Source organism: Poecilia reticulata, chromosome 10 (genome assembly GCF_904066995.2).
Source record: "Poecilia reticulata chromosome 10, P_reticulata-male-v2, whole genome shotgun sequence".
Taxonomy (NCBI): domain Eukaryota; kingdom Metazoa; phylum Chordata; class Actinopteri; order Cyprinodontiformes; family Poeciliidae; genus Poecilia; species Poecilia reticulata.
In genome coordinates this window covers 2,822,421-2,842,966 of record NC_088839.1, presented here as the reverse complement: position 1 = coordinate 2,842,966, position 20,546 = coordinate 2,822,421, and the positions used below count along the sequence as shown (strand labels likewise).

The 20,546-nt window shown below is 44.4% G+C and overlaps 1 long non-coding RNA gene across 1 annotated transcript; it reads right to left on the bottom strand.

The window, feature by feature from the left end:
* Positions 1-14,047: 14,047 nt before the first annotated feature.
* LOC103471081 (uncharacterized) lies at positions 14,048-19,320 on the bottom strand. Its single transcript, XR_534581.3, has 4 exons — positions 15,493-19,320; positions 15,095-15,419; positions 14,510-14,597; positions 14,048-14,411 (listed from the first exon to the last, which is right to left on the bottom strand). It is a non-coding gene; the product is annotated as an uncharacterized LOC103471081 (long non-coding RNA).
* Positions 19,321-20,546: the final 1,226 nt, after the last annotated feature.

Sequence of the window (20,546 nt, the reverse complement as noted above, 5' to 3'; positions counted from 1 at the left end):
TATATATATATATATATATATATATATATATATATATATATATATATATATATATATATATATATACTGCAGTGTACACAAGAACAAAGAACGGCTCTAAGTGCTCAAAGTGAAGCTTCAGTCCTTAGGACTTAGTAAAGATCCGTCCAGAAGAATCGGATCGTTCCTGAATGTCATATCACTATATTGCAGACTTTGGTCACAGCGTTGTCCCATATATGCGACACCTCAGTCAACACACAATAATTCAGCGCATGAGTGACAACTTTTTTTCATCGCAGATGCAACGTGTCGCTGTGGACGTCCACAGATCTTACCTTTCTTTAAGCTTTCCTTCCAAGTGACGTTAAAAATTGGACGAAGTCCCACCGTCTGTGAAAGCGAAGCGCTGCTGATTTTACATGTCGCCATATCTATAATTTATGCAGCGCTATTATATTACTGTAAGATGATTTATTTTTCCTTGTCAATGAATATGGTTTCATGTGAAAGTGGTTGTTGGAATGTTCCGTGGATGACTGGGGGCGCTGTGTCTTTGGGAGAATATGTTTCCTTCTTCTTCGAGGGTTTTTGGGTTCTTCCGGGGGAACCTTTAAGGAGGGGGCTGGACCGTTAGACTGTTCGGTTGGACGGTTGAATAAAAGTCTACACATGCTACGCTATTCCCTCTCAGTGTATGCTCTTTCTCCACCCACGACCTCCTATATTATGGTGACACTGATTTAGATCACTACACAGTGTTACACTGGTGGCAGCGGGTTGTGGACGCTTTCAGCGATTGGAGAGGTGAGCACATGCTACGCATGCTAACCACAGATAGCTCATGCTGCCCGTGCTGAGCGGCGTATATAGCGGCTGCTGAAGACGGACTTTTTTTTTCTTTTTGCCCTGTCTCTCATCCTACTGGAGACGAATACACAACTATGGCGAGTAGTTTTTGGGATCAATTACCTTTTCAGTCTACAAGTAGTCGGGCCAGGCCGCACTACAGCCACATTTTCATGGGGGACGGAAAAGAGGATTTTTCAAAATGGTGCAGACGTTTTGAAGTGACTGTTGCTGCTGATCCTGATGTCACTGAGGATAGTTTGGTAAAGCTGATACCTACATGTTTAGGGGGTGCTGCTTTTAGTTACTGGGATAGCCTATCGGATGCAGAAAAAGCTGACTATTCAACCACAAAGGAGAAGCTGAAGAGCGTTTTTGGACAAACTGCTTATTTGTCGACTTTCCAGAGCTATATTAATGCACGCAGTCGCCTTCCCGGCGAAGCCCTTCCTGTGTTTGCTGCTGAGATTTGCCGTTTGGTTGAAGAAGCTTTTCCGACTTACGGTGATAATGCTAAACAGGGAGAAAAATTTCGACGCTTTGTTGCTGGACTTGACCCATACCTTCAGCTGCGATGTCACGAGCAGGGGGTTGACACGCTGGAGACGGCTCTAAAGTTTGCTATGCAGATTGAAACTGCTCACCAAGCTAGTAGAGTGTTCTCTACCACGCCTCCTTTGCAGTCTTTGTCCACACCATCAGTTTACCCTGCTGTTTCACCTGCGTGGCCTACTCAGGTTCCTTCCTCCACTCCTCTAGGAGTCCACTCAGCTACTACAGATGATTTAAAGACGATGGCAAAGACTATTGAAACACTGTCGGACAGAGTTCAACAACTGCAGCTGGCAGTTGACCGCCAGCGTGAGAACTCACATCGCCAGGACAGGCGAGACTATGGATTTCGTCATCGGAGCCCCACTCCAGGTGAACGCCGGGGTGGCCGATATTCATCAGATGACTACTATGGATCTCCTCCCCGACGACGTAGAGACTCACCAAACGACCGAAACACACCTCACCACAGTTCCAGTTCATATGGAAAGGATGAACACAACCAACGGGGTTCACGTATCCCATCTGGATCATCTGAACGCTACACGCAGGGCTACAACTCTTCAAACAGAGGCTACGCTAGTAGTGGCCGCTCTCCTGACCGCTATGAAAGTGACCGACGTCATCACTCTCCCAGCCCGGGGCGAGTACGTTTCCGGTCTCCTTCACATTCAAACCATGATCAGGTAAACTAGGAGTAGCTGACAATGAGGGCAGATTGCCAGCTACTGATGTCTCCCTAGCCCAAACATGCAATGACGCCTACCACGACACAGTTGTTAGTGACGTTACGACTTTGGCTGATGTAGAGAAGAGATATGTGTCAGTTGTTATTGAGGACACTGTAGTACATGCTTTTCTTGACACTGGAGCGGACGTTTCAGTCATTAGTGAGGACTTTAGAAGGGCTACACCTGCTCTTAACAGGAAGCCCATTGTAAAACAATTTATTCCTCTCACTGGTGTCACAGGTGACCCCCTTGACTCTGTAGGCTCCATTTATGTGAACCTAACTATTGCAGATAAGCTCATGACACACACACTTCAAGTTGTCAGAAACTGTACAAAGCCAGTCATTCTAGGTTGGGATTTTATGGTGGCAAATGGTATTACAGTTGACACTCGAACCATGACGTGCAATGTAGCAGGTACAGCTCTGCCACTAATTAGTCCACATCTGTATGTTCCCTGCCTGACTGCTGTTTTGGTATCATCCACCGTTAGCATTCCTGCTATGTCGGAGAGGGTCATCACTGCTACTCTGGATGCACCCCAGAAAGGGTTGATACCTAGTGGCTACATTGGTGTGTTTGAACCACATTATACCGACCAGTCCTCTGCGGGTATTGCATGGACTGTGGCCAAGGTAGAACAAGGTTCTATTTGTATTCAAGTAGCTAATGTTTCACATAGTGACATCATGTTACATAGTGGTACACAGGTGGGCCACTTTTATGCTGTCTTAGCAGAGGGCCAGAGTGAATTCACCATTATGGACAGTTCTATCTGTAACATTTATACTCAGACACCTGACGGTCCCAGAATAATCCCTCGGGCAGATAGTACAGACTCAGATTTGACGCCTTTGCAGATAAAACAACTGACAGAGACTTTGACGTCTTTTGCAGATGTTTTTAGTCAACACCCACATGACTTTGGCAGGACTGACATAGTGACACACAAAATCACTACAAACTGTGACACCCCAATCTCACAAAGGGCCTACCGCACCTCTCCGGCCATGAAGGCAGAAATTCACCGCCAAGTTGAAACCCTTAAATCACATGGTTTGATAGAGGAGAGTTCGAGCCCCTGGGCCAGCCCGGTAGTTATGGTGAAAAAGAAGGATGGCTCTTACAGGTTTTGTGTAGATTTTCGCAAACTTAACTCTGTCACCATTACTGACGCTCACCCCTTACCGAGAGTGGATGACAGTCTAGATGCGCTTTCTGGTTCACAGTACTTTTCTACTATGGACATGTCTAGCGGGTACTGGCAAGTACAAATGGATCCAGCAGACAGACAGAAGACTGCGTTTACGACAGGTGACGGCTTGTACCAATTTAAGGTCATGCCAATGGGACTTAAAAATTCACCTCCGACCTTCCAAAGGCTCATGGAGCTGGTTCTGAGAGGACTACACTGGACGACTTGTGTCATTTATTTGGATGACATCATTTGTGTGGGAAAAACATTTGAAGATCACCTAGACAATCTCACAGACATTCTCACTCGTTTTCGACAAGCTGGTTTAAAGTTAAACCCTAAGAAATGTGACTTTTGCAAACCTGCTGTGAAGTACATGGGGCACATTGTGTCTCGGGATGGACTGGCATTGGACCCTGTAAACAGTGAACGCATCAGTAACTGGCCTGTTCCACATTCTCCAACAGAGGTACGTGCCTTTTTGGGGCTGTGTTCATATTACAGACGTTTTGTACCTAAATATGCCTTTATTGCTCAGCCTCTGCATAGGCTTACCCAAAAACAAGTGGTGTTTGAATGGACAGATGACTGTTCTGCCGCTTTTCAAGCACTTAAGGATGCACTGACTTCGCCTCCAATAATGGCATTTCCCAACTTTGATCAACCATTTATTTTGAGTACAGATGCATCTAATTTTGCAGTTGGTGCTGTACTGTCTCAGATACAACAGGGACAAGAAAGGGTTGTATCTTTTGCAAGTCATGTACTTTCTAAAACAGAGAGAAAGTAGTCTACATATGACAAAGAACTGTATGCCATTGTGTGGTCAATTAGACACTATAAACATTATCTGAGTTGCAATCCTTTTACAATCATCACTGATCATCGTCCTTTACTCAGCTTAAGGAAGATGGACGTCACGCATGACCCTACCGGACGCAGGGGTCGTTGGGCATTGGAGTTGGACCCATATCAATGGACAATCACTCACAGAGATGGCAAGAAACACACAAATGCCGATGCCATGTCACGGATACCATTGGAGCAGGACTCAACTGAGGTGACAGTTTCAGCACTTCGTGATGGTCACTCTTCTCCTTGTGATGCAGAAAAATCTGTTTCACTGGCCGAGTTGCCATGTTCAGGCCCTGAACATTCAGAGATGACCAATGCACCACAAGTGTGTTGTGTGGACAACGATAGGACACATGTCAATATGGGGTTTGCCACATTACAACAGACATTATCCAATCAAAATATGGACATTGTATGCGCACAACTCTCTGATCCTGTTTTCTTTGAAGTGTATACCTGGGTGAAAAACAAGAAACGTCCCTACCTCAGACAGGTAAAAGGTAGAGTTCAGAAAAAACTTTGGTGGCAGTTTCCTAAGTTATTACTCTGTAATGATTTGCTTTGTCGCAAAGGTCAGAGTGCACCGGGGAAACCTGAGGTTTATCAAGTGTTAATTCCACCTGCACTTGTTACAGAAACAATGCATTTTCTACATGGTAATCCTTGTTCTGGTCATTACAGTGCTGAGCGTACATTTAAGAAGGCATTGACAGTGTGTTATTGGCCAGGAATGAGATCTGATATTGAAAACTTCTGTAATCTGTGTAAGACATGTGAAGCTTTCCGAAAAGCTGTACCAAAGCACAGAGCCCCTTTGCAATCTATTCAGACTGACAGACCATTTCAGTTGGTCTGTACGGACATTACTGAACTTCCGGTTACCTCTCTTGGTAATAGATATGTGCTTGTGGTACAGGACCATTTTACCAAGTATGTAAATGCCTATGCTATGTCTGACCAAAAGGCTGCCACAGTAGCACAGTTACTGTGTGAACGGTATATACCTGAACATGGTGTTCCTGAGGAACTGTTGTCAGATCAGGGACGACAATATGAGTCTGAAATTATTCACACAATTTGTCAGAGACTACAAATGACAAAGAAAAGAACCTCTCCATATCACCCAAGAGGGAATGGTATGGTTGAACGGTTTAATCGGACTTTGAAAGAGCAGTTGGCCCGACTCATTCAGGACTATGGAGGCGAGTGGGACCACTACCTCCCTGCTGTAGTACTTTCTTTCAACTCTACTTCTCACTCGAGCACAGGGTACTCACCATATTTCCTTGCTCATGGACGAGAACCCCGATTACCTGCTAATGTCCATATGTCATCGCCAACGGTTTCTGATTGCCCACAAAACTATGGTTCAGAACTGGCTACACGGATGGACGCTGCTTTTGAGAGTGTTCTTCTCCATCGGGAAGAACTAGAACAAAAACGAGAGTACTACTACAACAAAGACACACGGTTTAGGCCGTATACTTGTGGTGATCTGGTATGGATAGATGACCCCACCACACAACGACAAAAGCTTTCACCAAACTGGACTGGACCATATAAGGTTGTATCTGTGGATGAAAAGGGGCTCCTTTACAAGCTGGTGGATGTTAAATATCCTCAGGCTGCGACCAGAGTCATTCACTATGATCGTTTAAAACCTTACCGTAGCTCCACAGACACATTACCCACAGAGGTATCCCAGTCTGTGTTTCCTCCAAACAGGGACACACCGCCGAGGTATACTGCTTTGTCTGGTTCATTGCCCTGGCTTTTTGGCCAGACAGCGGCAGCCCAGACATCAGAAACCGCTAGGTCGTTGCCATCTTCACCAAGGAACCCAACAGGACTCATGTCCCAGCAGCGTGCACAACCACCTCTCAGTTTGCCGCCTGATGGGGGTGCAGTTCTTACCAGATGTGGGCGTACTGTGCGGAAGCCACAACGACTGCTGTTATGAGAAAAAATGATCTATAGTTGTTCATATTAGAGGGTGGAAAAATTGGTTCAGTTAAATCCAAACATGTTTACCGTTGTTCGTTATGAAGGTTTTATTGTGAGTTGGTGTCCTTGGTTTTGCAACCCCCCCAAGTGATATGAGTTACTGATGTGACAGTCTGGACAGATTGTGCTTTGGTGAAATGATTTTTTTTTATGTAACAACTTCATTTTGAAATGAGGACATTTCATTTAAAGAGAGGGAAGTATGTAAGATGATTTATTTTTCCTTGTCAATGAATATGGTTTCATGTGAAAGTGGTTGTTGGAATGTTCCGTGGATGACTGGGGGCGCTGTGTCTTTGGGAGAATATGTTTCCTTCTTCTTCGAGGGTTTTTGGGTTCTTCCGGGGGAACCTTTAAGGAGGGGGCTGGACCGTTAGACTGTTCGGTTGGACGGTTGAATAAAAGTCTACACATGCTACGCTATTCCCTCTCAGTGTATGCTCTTTCTCCACCCACGACCTCCTATATTATGGTGACACTGATTTAGATCACTACACAGTGTTACATTACTGACGATTAGACAGACATCTTCTCCCGCTCAGAGGAAACCACTGCGTATGTCTGAAGCTCCGCGTGCGAGTAAAGGTGGAGGCGATGGGTGACAACAGACATTAAGTCACGTTATTGCTCGGATTTTACGGCGCCACCTTAAGTCCCTGAACTTCACATTTTAACGGACAAAAAGAGCAACGAGACTTGGATGTAACGAGTAACGCGACACTTTTGTATAAATGTAGTGAAGTAGAAAGTACAGATACTTACTGTAAAATGTAGTGGAGTAAAAGTAGAAAGTATCCATTATTAAATCTACTTAAGTAAAGTACAGATACATGAAAACTGTACTTAGGTACCGTTACTTCCCACCACTGTTAGGTAACCTTTGGCACCATCTTGACACCGAAGTAGGGAGGCAGACCAAAAGTGCCACAGCTGATGCCATCCAGGAGGTGCAGATATCTTGCAGAGGGCAATATTGCCAGATGTCAGGATCCAATGACATACTGGCAAAACCACAGGACAATTTATCCTAACCTCTTCCGGCCTCATCTGTCTCATCTGTGCCATGTGAGAGGGTGTTTTCCACAGCAGGAGAAATTGTGTCAAAAAAGCGTAATAGACCGAATTTCAAAACGTTGGAAAAACATATTTTTTTTCAGATAACAGCGATTGTTTTGGGTCAGAACGGCATTAATTTTCTATCTGCATCAGCGTCTCACTGGTAGGTCTCAATGGTGAATTTCAAATAGCCAAATATGTGGTCAGTCCAGCCGTAACTTCTCCAAGGTCATTTCCAGTGAGTTCCAGAAGCCACAGCTGGCCGGCTACTGTCAGGAAGAATCGTGTCCGGTTTGTGGTTCTAGTGGTTCTGGTTAGCATATTGACCTGAGCGCTCACTTCTCAGCACATTCCCTCCTACAAGCCAAGTAGCCTTTCAACGGCCTGAACAGCTGCCCACGTTTTACGACTTTCACCGTATGCCAGGTAACCGCCAACTCCAAAAAGCAGAAATGACCTTATGGACAGACACACTGTCTTCCTCTCCACCCAGGAATCTAGAGTGTATTCAGATGCATACAGCTTTGGAAAATTAAGAGACAATTTAAAATGATTTTGTTTGATTTTACTCTTTATAGGTATATTTTTGGGTGAATTAACATTGTTCTTTTTAAAATGCCTTCAAAATTCCAAGCAAAAGTTTTGTTTTATTTGCAGAAAGTGAGAAATGGTCAAAGTCAAGAAAAGGACTCAGTGCTTCCAGACATCAAATGACGCAAAGAAAACACGTTGGAATAAACAAAAGGTTTTCAATGAGGTTCAGTGCAGTGGTCTCTTCTTTTTTTCCCTCTCAGAGCTGTAAGTCCCGTCGAGGTAACAGGGCGCCGACGGGACCCTGTTGCCCCGTCTGAGAGACAAAATGCAATGGATGCAGACGAAATGACCAGATCAATAATTTGCAGTTTGCAAAATATTGAAAGAGAGGCTCAAAAAAGAATAGCCAGACTAGACACAAGAGCAAAAAAGCATTGGAAGAAAGACGGGCAAGAGAGAAGGAAAAAAGCGTTCACCTACAATGAGAGCAAGAAGAAGGAAAAGAAATAAATAAATGAAGCAGTTCAGAAAGGCATGGATGCAATGAGGCCTACACTCACTGACTGCATTTGTAGGTTTACCTTTCCAGTTACTATCAAACGACATATCGACATAGAACATTCGTATTTATTTATTTATTTATTTATTTATTTATTTATTTATTGGGTTTTGCATTTATATCTTGATTGAAAAAGATAACTGTATGCTTTTTTGTATAAATTGAACATGACTCTGAGGAGGTGACCAGCATGTTTCATTCATTGCCCTGACAGTTTGATGTTGCTCTATCAACAGGCCAATCCTCACAAAGCTGAAAGAAACACTGAGGGGTTTTTTACCAACACAGTTCCTGCTACTTGCTCTTTAATATGTGTGACACAACCTTCTGAATGAAAGTTTTATCATCACAGTTGACGGCAACAGCCAGAGCTGCAGTCTGCAGGAGGACCAGGAGACCCTGGTGGGCAGGTACACAACTGCAAGACGTCCCACAGCCTTTGTAATTGAACAAGGGGCAGAGCGTCGAGCAGACTGTCTGAAACCGTTTGTGCTGTATTCTAAGTGCTGATCTCCAGTCACTGTTTGGTACTTGGTATGCCATGTGACGTGCTCCATGATGACAGAATTGCGGTTAACGTCCTAATATGATGCAGAGGGTGGGCAACCCAGTTTTCTTGAGTTTACTTCTGAATGAAAATATCCATGTTTTTCTTCACTGCAACCCAGTTAAATACATTTTATACAAACATGAATAGACAAGAATGCCTGAGAGCCAGCCCCATAAGAGAAACAGAGGCCATGAAAGGAGAGATTAAGAAGAAAAAGTAGTGAGGTGTGAACTGTTGGTGTGTAGATACTGAGAAAAAGTTGACTGTTGCCTTGACAGGCAAATGAGAGAAAAAAGAGGCAGAAGTTGGAGAAGAGCAATGAAAATGACTACAGAGAGAAGAGAAAGAGATGTTTGACTGCTTGCGTCTTTGTGCCTAGCCCCGTAGCCCTCGGGCAGACGGGATGATGGGCACATGAATCAGAAGCTGTCTGACTGAAAAATGGTTTTAAAAAAAAGAAAGAAAGCAAAATGGCCCCCTGATTGTCTCTCACAAGGCCTGCACTCTGCGATGAATGAGAGGAAGAGCAGCAAAGGCCTCAGAGAGAGGAGGAGAAAGATAGAGTCAACCCAAATGACAAAACAGAGGAGATCAAAAAGCATCTTTGTGACTGGGCAGGGAGGTGACAAGAAGAAAGAAAAGAGGATGAGGGGAAATGGAAAGAGAGAAGAGGAGAAGAGACGAACAAAAACATTAGCAAGGGATCTGAGTAACAAGAGGAGGTATATAGAGAAAAGAGGAATTATAACCGAGAGCTGATGGTGTCTTTGAACAGACAGAATCTCTTCAACATGACTTAGAAAAAGAAGAATTGATGGGAAGGAGAAGTGGGAAAAAGAAAGCAGGAGAAATGAACAAAAGAAAGGAGAAATGCTGCAGTAGTTTTTTGTATTCATTTATTCAAAACGTAACTCTTATTTTTCTTTTCCCCAAAGTTTTTGTAGAAATTATTCATGTTTTATATTTCACTTTCACTCAAACTTGCGTTTTTTAACAGAGCAAAGTTCTGCCCAGAACTTAAGTCTGCTGATTGAAAAGTTGGTTTCTGATTTGAGTTCAATCCCCAAAACATTAAAATCCATATTCGCCGTGAGTCTTTAGTGGGTCAGAGATGGAAGAGCATCAGATTTGATTCAGGCTCCCACACCACCTCGGTCATTACACATGCGGTCAGGTAGAAATGATGTGTCATTAGTGGCATCGCTTCCCTGATTCAGTCTGCAACATCTGCAGTCTCAAGAGCCATTCCTGCCCTCAATCCTGATAAATGTCAATTGTTGAAATGGAAAACAAGCACAAAGTTTGCAATCTAATGACAAGAAAATTGTTCTAAAAAAACATTAGTGGTACTATCAGGGACATTCTGCTGTGGAGAAGACTGAACAACTGCTGAAAACTGCATTTGTTATTATATTATTACATTTTTATTTTTTTTTAAATGTAGTCCAAGTTATTACAATTTTTTTGTTACACATGATCAGTATAGGGTGTCAGAGGGCGTAAAACAACATACAAAACAAAAGGTGGGGTCAAACTAGGGGGTCAAGGAAGCCAAGGCTAATCTGCTAAACTCTGGTTAGTGTGTTAAGATGGTCAGGCCTACAGGTCAACTATATAACAACATCATCCAAGTACACATTACTTGAATGACATTCCAAGAGCTGTGTTGGAATGTCACCCAACAGCTCGCCAGCCGCTGGAAGGTGGCTGGTGAATTCCACATTCCAAAGACCGTTTGAGCGTACAGCAAAAAACGACCTGGGATCACAAAAGCTGAAATCTCTAAGGCTCTGCAGATGAAGGGGACCTGCTGGTAGCCTTTCAGTAGGTATACATTTGTTTAATATAAAGCTTGTCCAATGTTGTCAATGCAGTCTTCCATACCTGATAATAGAAATAAGTCTGGTATTGCGATTGTACTTACCTTGCAAAAATCAGTGCAAAACCAAAGGAAACCATCAGACTGGAGTTTAGAGACAAGGGGAACTCCAGAAACTTTTACTTGGTCTGACCAGATTATGTTCAAGAAGGTATTCTACTTTTTTTATCATTACTTTTCTTTTTAGTGGAGGCAACATTATTGATATTGATAATATCAACATCAATATTATGCAGCATTTGTCCTACAGGGCATGTCACCAAACAGAGTAGGTTGGGACTGACTCAGATTTGTCACATCCTGCCTCAGTGAGGTAAACATTCAAGTCACTGAGAATCACTGAGTTTCTCAGGGTCTGGGTATCAATATATTTGGGCTCATTTCAGCATCAGAGCATAGTTACCCAACTCTAATCTGATGAGATCTCACTCCACAGCTTTCACTTGTCAATTCCACAACTGACTGGGCCCAAAGACTCTTAGTGCAGCTACTAACCTGGTTCCAGGGATCTTAGAACCTCAGCAGACATCCATTACCCTGAAACATCTGCCCCAGCATGCTTTTGCTTCCAGATCTCTGATATGGAAACATACATATGGAAAAAGGAACGTGCTACATAAATATGTTCAGAGTTTGTGATGATTGTGGGGGAATGTGAGAACAAAATCCACGATCAAATCTTTTTCAGCTTGCTTGAAAGCCGTGAAGGATGTTGTAGACAAACCAAAGAAAAGATAAATATAAAAAGACAGGTCTCCCTTTAACAATAGACTTCTTTTCACTTGTTGCTGCCACTAATCGTTTTATTTTTAGTGAGCTCCACCCGTCAGCGAGCTTTCTGCCACTTCAAGACTTTTCTTCAGAGTACAAAAAAGCATCAATTTGTCACAAAATTCAGCAGAGAAACAATCAAAGCCTCTCTCTTCCCGCCAGATAAAAGACTCCCTCTCTGCACAAGCTTCCCACTTTCTCTCTCACTCTCTTTCTCTACCCCTCTCTCTTTTTCTCTTTCTCTCTGCTCTTTCAGTCTCTTTTAACTTTGTGTCTGTAGCTCCATCCAAATCAGACGAACGTGGAGCTCTGGCCTCATTCCAGCTCTGTCTCAGTGGAACAGCTGGTTTCAATTAGGTCCTCTTTCAGGTTCCTGTGTTCCCGTTCAGATGTACGTACACACACGCACACACACACACACACACACACACACACACACACACACACACACACGCACACGCACACACACATAGTAGAACAGCCTGCTTTCTTTGGCTCACTGCTCAGATGAAGGAGTAATGGAATAATTTGACCAAAATATTGGCTGTGCAGTGAAGCATTCAGGGCTGTGCTTCATGTCCTATTAGACTTGGCTGGTCAAACAGTCACTGAGCCTAAAGAAACAGTAATGTGCAGTCCTAATCCAATGTGGATATGGAGTCTATAGTCATACTTTGGTTAGACTTGGACAGAATTTAAAAATGTGTAACCAGCGCAGGTTTTTAGTGCTCAATTAAAGACTTTTGTATGAAATAAAGACATGATATTTTGGAAAAGCAACTGAAAGTAATTCCATTGTTTATTAACTCTCTTAGTGCTGTCGGATTTAAAGTGGAACTATCATGCTTTTAAATCCTTTTTTTTCACACGTAAATCACTTATTTATGGTCTATAACTGAATTCCTGGTTATTATCTCCACAGACTCCTCCTTTACCCTGTCTTGAGGTGTTTTGAAATGTTTTGAGGCATTTAGAGCAACTTGTTTTGCTGCCGTCTTTTTAAATGTGAACGATGCATTTCACGCCTCGCCCCCTCCAGGTCACAAAGCGCTCCACTCCACCCTGTTCAGTCATTTTTGAAGTTTAATAGAAGCAATATGATTATCTACCAGCAGAAAATCTTTTCATTTCTAACTCTATTAAAGATGTCAACAACTGAAGATTTGTCTATCCAACCTTTCATGTTGGAATCTGAGTCTGACCCAGAATAGGAGAATGAAGACAACCAGCCTGCAGAATAGATGGTGTTATTACAGTGTTTACACCATCACCATCCATACCAACTACCTTCATTATGGAGCGTAGTTTACCTACAGTCTGCATGCCTGTTTTACCAGCTGAGGAGGAAAGGAACCGGATTGTTGGTCCAGAGTTCTGCGATCAGATGAAAATAAATTCTTTAAATCAAGTTTCCAGGATCAGGAGGAAGAGTGGAGAGGAACAGGAAGTCCAGTGTGAAGTTTCCCATCAGTGATGTTTAGGTCACCATGTCATCTGCTGGTTCTGGTCCACTGGGTTTTCTGAAGTCCACAGTCAATGCAGCTTCTAGCAGCACATTCTAGACACTTCACACTTCCTCTGCTGACCAGCTGGATGGAGATGCTGCTTTGATTTTCCAGCAGGACTTGGTACCAGCGCACACTGCCAGAGGTTCCAAAAGCTGCTTCAGTAACCATGGTGTTCCTGTTTCTGATTGGCCAGCAAACTCCCCTGACCTTTAACCCCCTAGAAATCCTCTGGGAAGATGAGACACCAGACCCCACAAGGCAGATGACCTGAAGGTTGCTGTCAAAGCAATCTGGACTTCCATTACACCTACGCAAAACCACAGGCTGGTCACCTCCATGAAACGGAGCATCGATGCAGTAATTCATGCAGCAGGAGCCAAACCAAGTATTGGCTGCATAGAAATGTACAAACGTTTCAGAAGTTTGAGATATGTAACTACAGCACTCATTTTTGATGGATGCAATGTGATATTCTAATTTTCTGAGACAATAACTTTTGGATGGATGATTATGGAAAGCCAATTGTAATTATTTGTAGCCAGCATGTTTATCAACAGGCACACTGAAAAAAATAACTCTTTGGATTAACATTAAAAAATCATGGAAAGGATTTCCACCTGATTACTTTGCTTTGTTTCAGCACTATGTAATTATGTAACTCCAATTTAAAGAAAATATGTTGGTTCAACTTAACTTTTGAGGTTGATTCAACTCATTTACTTTAGTTGGACCCAATGTAATTTAACAGAGGCAGACCAACTAATTTGCAATGTTTTGGACCAAATAATTGACTTTACTTGACTAAGATGAATGCAAATTTAGTTGAAACCAACTTATTTTACAGTGATACCTTCACACTACTTAATTAAGTTGATCCAACCCAGGAAAATTAAGTTAGCTCAACAAACATGCTTCATGCAGAAAGAAAGCTATTTAATCGTGTGGAAATTCTTTCCATGATTGAATTACGTTAATTCAAAGACATATCTTTAAGTGCTACTAAATTAAGTGTTTTAAGACCACACTGGGTGACGGGGAGAAAGAACACTCAACAATAAGAAAGGGTACAACAGAACTGTATTTTCAAAATTGTTATCCATTCTCTTTACCATGTGCAGGCACTTTACTACAAAAAGTATAAACTCTTGCCAGATGGCAACACATTTGAACATCCATTTAAGCTAGTTTCAATTAATAGTTTAAACAAAACATTTTATGTCAGTGTTTAATTAGTAACACGAAACTTCAAAATAGTTCATCCTAAGACAGGCACAGATATTACATTTACAAGATTCAGCGTTTTATTTTAACAAAATGATATACTTAGCATAACATAACAGTCAATAACCCCACAGGAACCTGGATGAAGTTTGCCATGGCATCTGAATCCTGTGGATAATAAGAAAAGTACAAATTTAAAAAAGAATGAGGTGAAAGTTTTGATTTTCTTGTGCACAACCTTTGACAAACAGAATTATAATACATACAAGAGGCTTTGTAGAACTCTCCTCCATCGTTGTCGAGGAAAACTGAGAGACATCCCAGGGTAGCAGGCCTCATGGCAACATCTTTGGTCTACAAGTAGGAAAAACAATAAAAGTAAGCACAAGCATATTCTGAAGAAACTAAATCACCCCCCCCCACCCCCCCCCCCACAGTCCCACCTGGCTCCGCCCCTGGCTCATATGTTGCAGAAGTCTAAGAATCTAATGTTTCCAATCAATGAAGTCTATTTCTTTATGCAAAGTCAATCTACTCAAGTATAAGTATCATTACCTATGAGGTTATTAGGTGCTATTATTGATTATTGCTACTATTAATAAAAGTAAAAACAGTGCCCCCCAATGTCATGTTCGGTTCTAGACTTCGTACTGACATGCAAGAACACAATCAGGAGAAGGATTAGAACAATGATAAAGTTTAATGAAAACTCAAAGTAGTGAGGAAAAGGGGTGATCAGGATTCTGGGAAGGGGACCAGGTCTTCAAACTGTCAACGAGAGGGAAAGTGGTTAGTGGTGGGTTCAAGGTTCATGGGGATTTTCAATGCAGGCTGAAGGGGAGACGTCTTACGTTCTGGACGGTGAGGCAGAGAGCCTAAACTTGTCGTCAAGGATGAGGAGGTCCCGGTGCCGGAAGGCTGATGAGGCAGGGAACGTTGGAGGGAGGATCAGGTAAGTACTTGCCGCAGAGAGACGGAGGAACTGTTGGCCGACGGGGTCCAGGAGGAACCTTGATCCCAGAGCTTCTAGCAACCTACAGGTAAGACCTGTGGCGTCTCGAAGGGAATCCTCTGGGGTAGGACTGAGAGGGATGAGTGCTTGGAGTGTGACGACACACAGGAAAATCCAGGAAGCAATAGTGTCACTGGGGTTCTCAGTAAAACGACAGGAATCACCTGAACGAGGAGAACACAATGAGTGGTTACAACAGTGATGATACTCAGAGGGCCTTCTAAGAGAAACGTTTACCATAGGAAGCAAACACTCAGGCACTGAAGTGTCGGCCAGCTGCTTCTTAAATGCTCCATAGCAGCCTTCTCCAAGTAGACGGGTCAGTGACCGCTTATCTCCAGGGACCTAGCCAACCGGCGGCACCTGGTGGAAGGGGAGGGAAGCAGCAGGCACACCAAAAAAAACGAAAAAGAAAAACAAAACAAACAAAGCTCGGACCATAGCAGTCAAAAATGTTACTCAAGCAAATGTAACCACTACTTCCCAGCTCGGAAGATGGATAACCAGACTAGTAGTCTATCCTTGTTAACTAGCTTAGTGTTAAATTTAGAGGTGGATTGATCGGCCACCGATCATAATCTGCCAATTTCCGTGAAAAAATGTATGATCGGTTATCACCGATCACGGTCTCTTGTTGCCGATCACACAAACCGATCACCAGCTTCTCATTTCGCAGCCTGTCTGTGCAGCTGGTCTCCTCTTTCCTTCACACTGCAGAAACGCGTAGCAACAAATCCTAAGATGTCGTGTGGAACTATAACGCTCTGAATGAATGGGGAAGTTTCCGTGTTGCGGCGGAAAATTACCTCGGGGTGAAGTACGTCTAAATGCATCAACACGACGCATACAAACATAATTTAAGAACAGGTATTGCCTTTTAGAGTGCACGTTCCTAGATTTGCACCAACATCTGTAGCTCAATGTAATCTCGCTAGCATCTCGCGCGATCTCCTGGTCTCGCTAGACCCTCTTCGGCGGGAGATCACTCTGACTAAATTGAATCACGTTGTCTCAACTTGAATTAATTTTATTAATGCTAGGTTGTTAAATTTTATGTTTATCTGACATGATTTTATCACGTTTGCCTTTGAAAGATACAATTATTTTGTTAAAACATGTTTTTTGTAAATACAATGACCACCTCATTTCAGTTTGTTGACACAAGCATGGAACAAGCAGAAAATTGAGCAAATGGTAGAGAAATGCTGATTAATTTCCAGCTAACCTTCACTTCACGTGATGTTAGCACGTTAGCCACTGACTTGAGTGCATAAATTACATAGAAACGTGCAGATTGAATTGCAGGAGGCTAATAATTGTGCTACACTGATTGCAATTTTACATTCACTTTTCTGGAACAATCAGATTATAGAGACTGTGTGTGTGCGTCTGTGCGTGTGCTTGTGTGTGTGTGTGTATTACTGTACATGCCTTTGGACCAGTATGTGTGCACCACCCTCAGTTAGTGCAGATGTTGGCAGAAAACTGCAGATCCGCAGCAGCGATCTCATCTCTGTTATCGGAGTGAAAAGATTATTCCACAGCTGACTTTGCATAAACAATGAGACAAGGGGTGAAGGAGAATTTTTCTTCTTTCTGCTTCCCAAATCAAATTTTACACAGTCTAAACTTCATGTATTTAAATAAACTATTATCTATCAGACAGGCAGCCGTTCCTCTCCCTGTTAATGTGGATGTCACACGTGGAGATATGTGGGAGTTTGCTCACAATAAATCCGATCCACAGGTGCAGCACAGTGCGAGAAGGAAGAAATCAGTGTCGTAAATACACAATCACAAATGCCAAGAGAGATAAATCATTGATGCTCACATTTTAACAATTTATTCAGCTGCATCTGAATAGTTTGAAAAATGGCTAAAAATGATTCCTAAAAACATAGACAGGAATACATAGACGCCTCATGGAGCAGGTCGGCCCGTTGCTGAGATACCTCACAGCATCGTCCATATCGAATGTGGCCTTTGTGCCAGTAAGCTAATACAAGGGAATGGACCAAACTTCATAAAGTGCCGTTCTACAAAGTATTCTAAGTAAATACCTGTCATTGACACATTTTCTCACCCACACTAATATATTTGGTAATCAAAGAAATGACTAAAGACAGTTTCTAACTTTTGATGTGATTATTTAATTGTTTTGGGGCATTTCTGAATAAAGAGCACAATGTTTTATTTGATAGAAATGATTCTGATCCTTTTTATATTGACATTGATGAACAGACACTTTTACAGTGTTTTATTAAAGAACATATTTACATGATTCAATAATTTGATGTACATTTAACGTTTCAAGACAAAAAATTAATTTTCTTGTATTTATTTTTTATATATATATTACTGATAAATGACTTTTGATTTTGGTTGCACAGTGGCGCAGTTGGTAGAGCTGTTGCCTTGCAGCAAGAAGGTTCTGGGTTCGATTCCCGGCCCCGGTCTTTCTGCATGGAGTCTCCATGTTCTCCCTGTGCATGGTGGGTTTTCTCCAGGTACTCCGGTTTCCTCCCACAGTCCAAGAACATGACTGTCAGGTTAATTGGCCTCTCCAAATTGTCCCTAGGTGTGAATGTGTGTGTGCATGGCTGTGTGTCTCTGTGTTGCCCTGTGACAGACTGGTGACCTGTCCAGGGTGACCCCGCCTCTCGCCCAGAATGTTAGCTGGAGATAGGCACCAGCAACCCTCCCGACCCCAATAAGGGACAAGGGTGTCTAGAAAATGGATGGATGGACTTTTGATTTTGATAAATCAGTCATTGTCAAACATTAAACTACAAATTTTTCTTACTTTTTTCCAGAAATAAACAATTATTATACAGTATGTCAACTTTCAGAGTGAAAATAATTCTAACAGAGTAAATTATTTTCATTTCATTACATAAGCTGTGTGTGTATTAATACAATAATACTTCAGATTGAGATATTTAAAAATACACAAAAAGTGAAAGAATAAAACACATTTATTTATTACACTGGGAACACTGGTCACAGGCAGGGCTTCAGTCTGCTGGTCACACTGGGAGAACTCAATGACTTCTGAGACGTCCTGGTTCACAGGTTAAAGCCAAGAATAAAAGAGAAATTATCCAAAAGTGTAATAGAAAATACATGTATGTTTCCTTCACTTTCTGTCATGATCCGTGTTTCTATGTGTTTATTTTTGAGTTTCTGTGTGATCCTGTTCCCTGTTAGTCCTGTCTCTGCGTCTTTCCCCGTTGATTGTCTCCCAGGTGTGTCTCGTTCCCGTGATTGCCCCGTGTGTATTTAGTCTCACCTGTTGTCTGTGTTCTTCGTGGGGTCCTTGTCTATTGATGTCACCTGTCTCCGTGTTGCCAGTTTTCCTCGTGCTGTTCCCCGTTGTTCAGTTTATTTCATTAAATACTTATTATTCTCGCTACATCCTGGGTCCTGCCTGCGTTCTCACTCACCGTAAACCACCGCCTCATGACAGAAGGACCCGAACACTAACGGTGAGGAACGCTACCTTCCAACATGGACCCATTTACCACCCCCACAGCCCCATACCCATTCCTAAAATCAAAGGACATCTATAACATTGAGTTCGAGGAGGATTTCTGTTGCTTGTTCGGCATGTTTTCGGAGGATCCGTTCATGCTGGACCTGGTGGGGGAGCTCCACGAGGAATTCCTTGAAAAGAAAAGACTCACCTCAATTGTTCCAGCTCCGCCACCGTTCCGTTCCACCCGGCACACTCCAACCCCCACTGTCTGCCCATCTTCAGCCGCCACGATCTGCCCGTCTCCAGTCGCCACAGTCCCCGTGGTGATGGGGTTTCAGGGGGCTAGACTGACTCCTGGTCGTCAGGCGGCACGGCTGGTGGCATGGCCTGCTCCGTCAGAGCCTTCAGTCGGCTGTCCTGCCGGTCAGCCGTCCGAGCCTGCCGCTGGCTGGCGTCACCATCGCTCTGGGCCGCCGGAGGTCCCGGTCCCGGGGCACCGAGACGACCGAATGAATCCCTGGTGGGGGACTCGTATGGCGATCTGCCCACCAGGTGTCGGACCACGACGTCACCAGCGCTCTGAGCCGCCGGAGGTCCTGGGCGCTGGCGTCACCATCGCTCTGGGCCGCCGGAGGTCCCGGCCCCGGGGCATCGACGTCGCCGCCGCCCTCGACCACCAGAGTTTCCCGTGTCCGCTGCCGGCGTGCAGCCGCCCGAGTTTCCCGCTGCCGGCGAGCAGCCGCCCGAGTTTCCCGCTGCCGGCGAGCAGCCGCCCGAGTTTCCCGCTGCCGGTGTGCGTGTCCCTCCAGAGTCCCCTAGTGTCCCCCCAGAGTCCCCTAGTGTCCCTCCGCCCGAGCTCCCAGCGCCCGCAGCAGCCGGCGCTCGTTCAGAGCTCCCCGAGTCCGCTGCCGGTGCGCAGCTCCCCGGTGCTCCTCCCGAGACTCCAGCCGGCCGTCCTGCCGGTTCCCCGGCCTCTGCTCCGCCCGAGCCCACGGCCTCTGCTCCGCCTGAACCCCAGTCTCCAGCGCCTGCAGCAGCCGGCGCTCCGACCGGCCCGCCGCGGCTCAAGCTCCGCCTCCTGCGTCGCCGCCCGCCGCGGCTCAAGCTCCGCCTCCTGCGTCGCCGCCCACCGCGGCTCAAGCTCCGCCTCCTGCGTCGCCGCCCACCGCGGCTCAAGCTCCGCCTCCTGCGTCGCCGCCCACCGCGGCTCAAGCTCCGCCTCCTGCGTCGCCGCCCACCGCGGCTCAAGCTCCGCCTCCTGCGTCGCCGCCCACCGCGGCTCAAGCTCCGCCTCCTGCGTCGCCGCCCGCCGGACCTCCCACGAGAGGTCTACCTCCTGTGCCGTGGTCGGCCCCCGGAGGGTTTTGCGGTGTTGGAGTTTCGTTTTGGATCTAGTTTTTGTTTTCTGGACTCTTGCCCTCCTGCCGTCGCCCCTCCGCCCACCCTGTTGGGTTGTTTTTTGATCGTTGGACTTTTTCTGTTGGGCGCCTGGTAGTCGCCCCTTGAGGAGGGGGTACTGTCATGATCCGTGTTTCTATGTGTTTATTTTTGAGTTTCTGTGTGATCCTGTTCCCTGTTAGTCCTGTCTCTGCGTCTTTCCCCGTTGATTGTCTCCCAGGTGTGTCTCGTTCCCGTGATTGCCCCGTGTGTATTTAGTCTCACCTGTTGTCTGTGTTCTTCGTGGGGTCCTTGTCTATTGATGTCACCTGTCTCCGTGTTGCCAGTTTTCCTCGTGCTGTTCCCCGTTGTTCCTGGTTGTTAAGTTTATTTCATTAAATACTTATTATTCTCGCTACATCCTGGGTCCTGCCTGCGT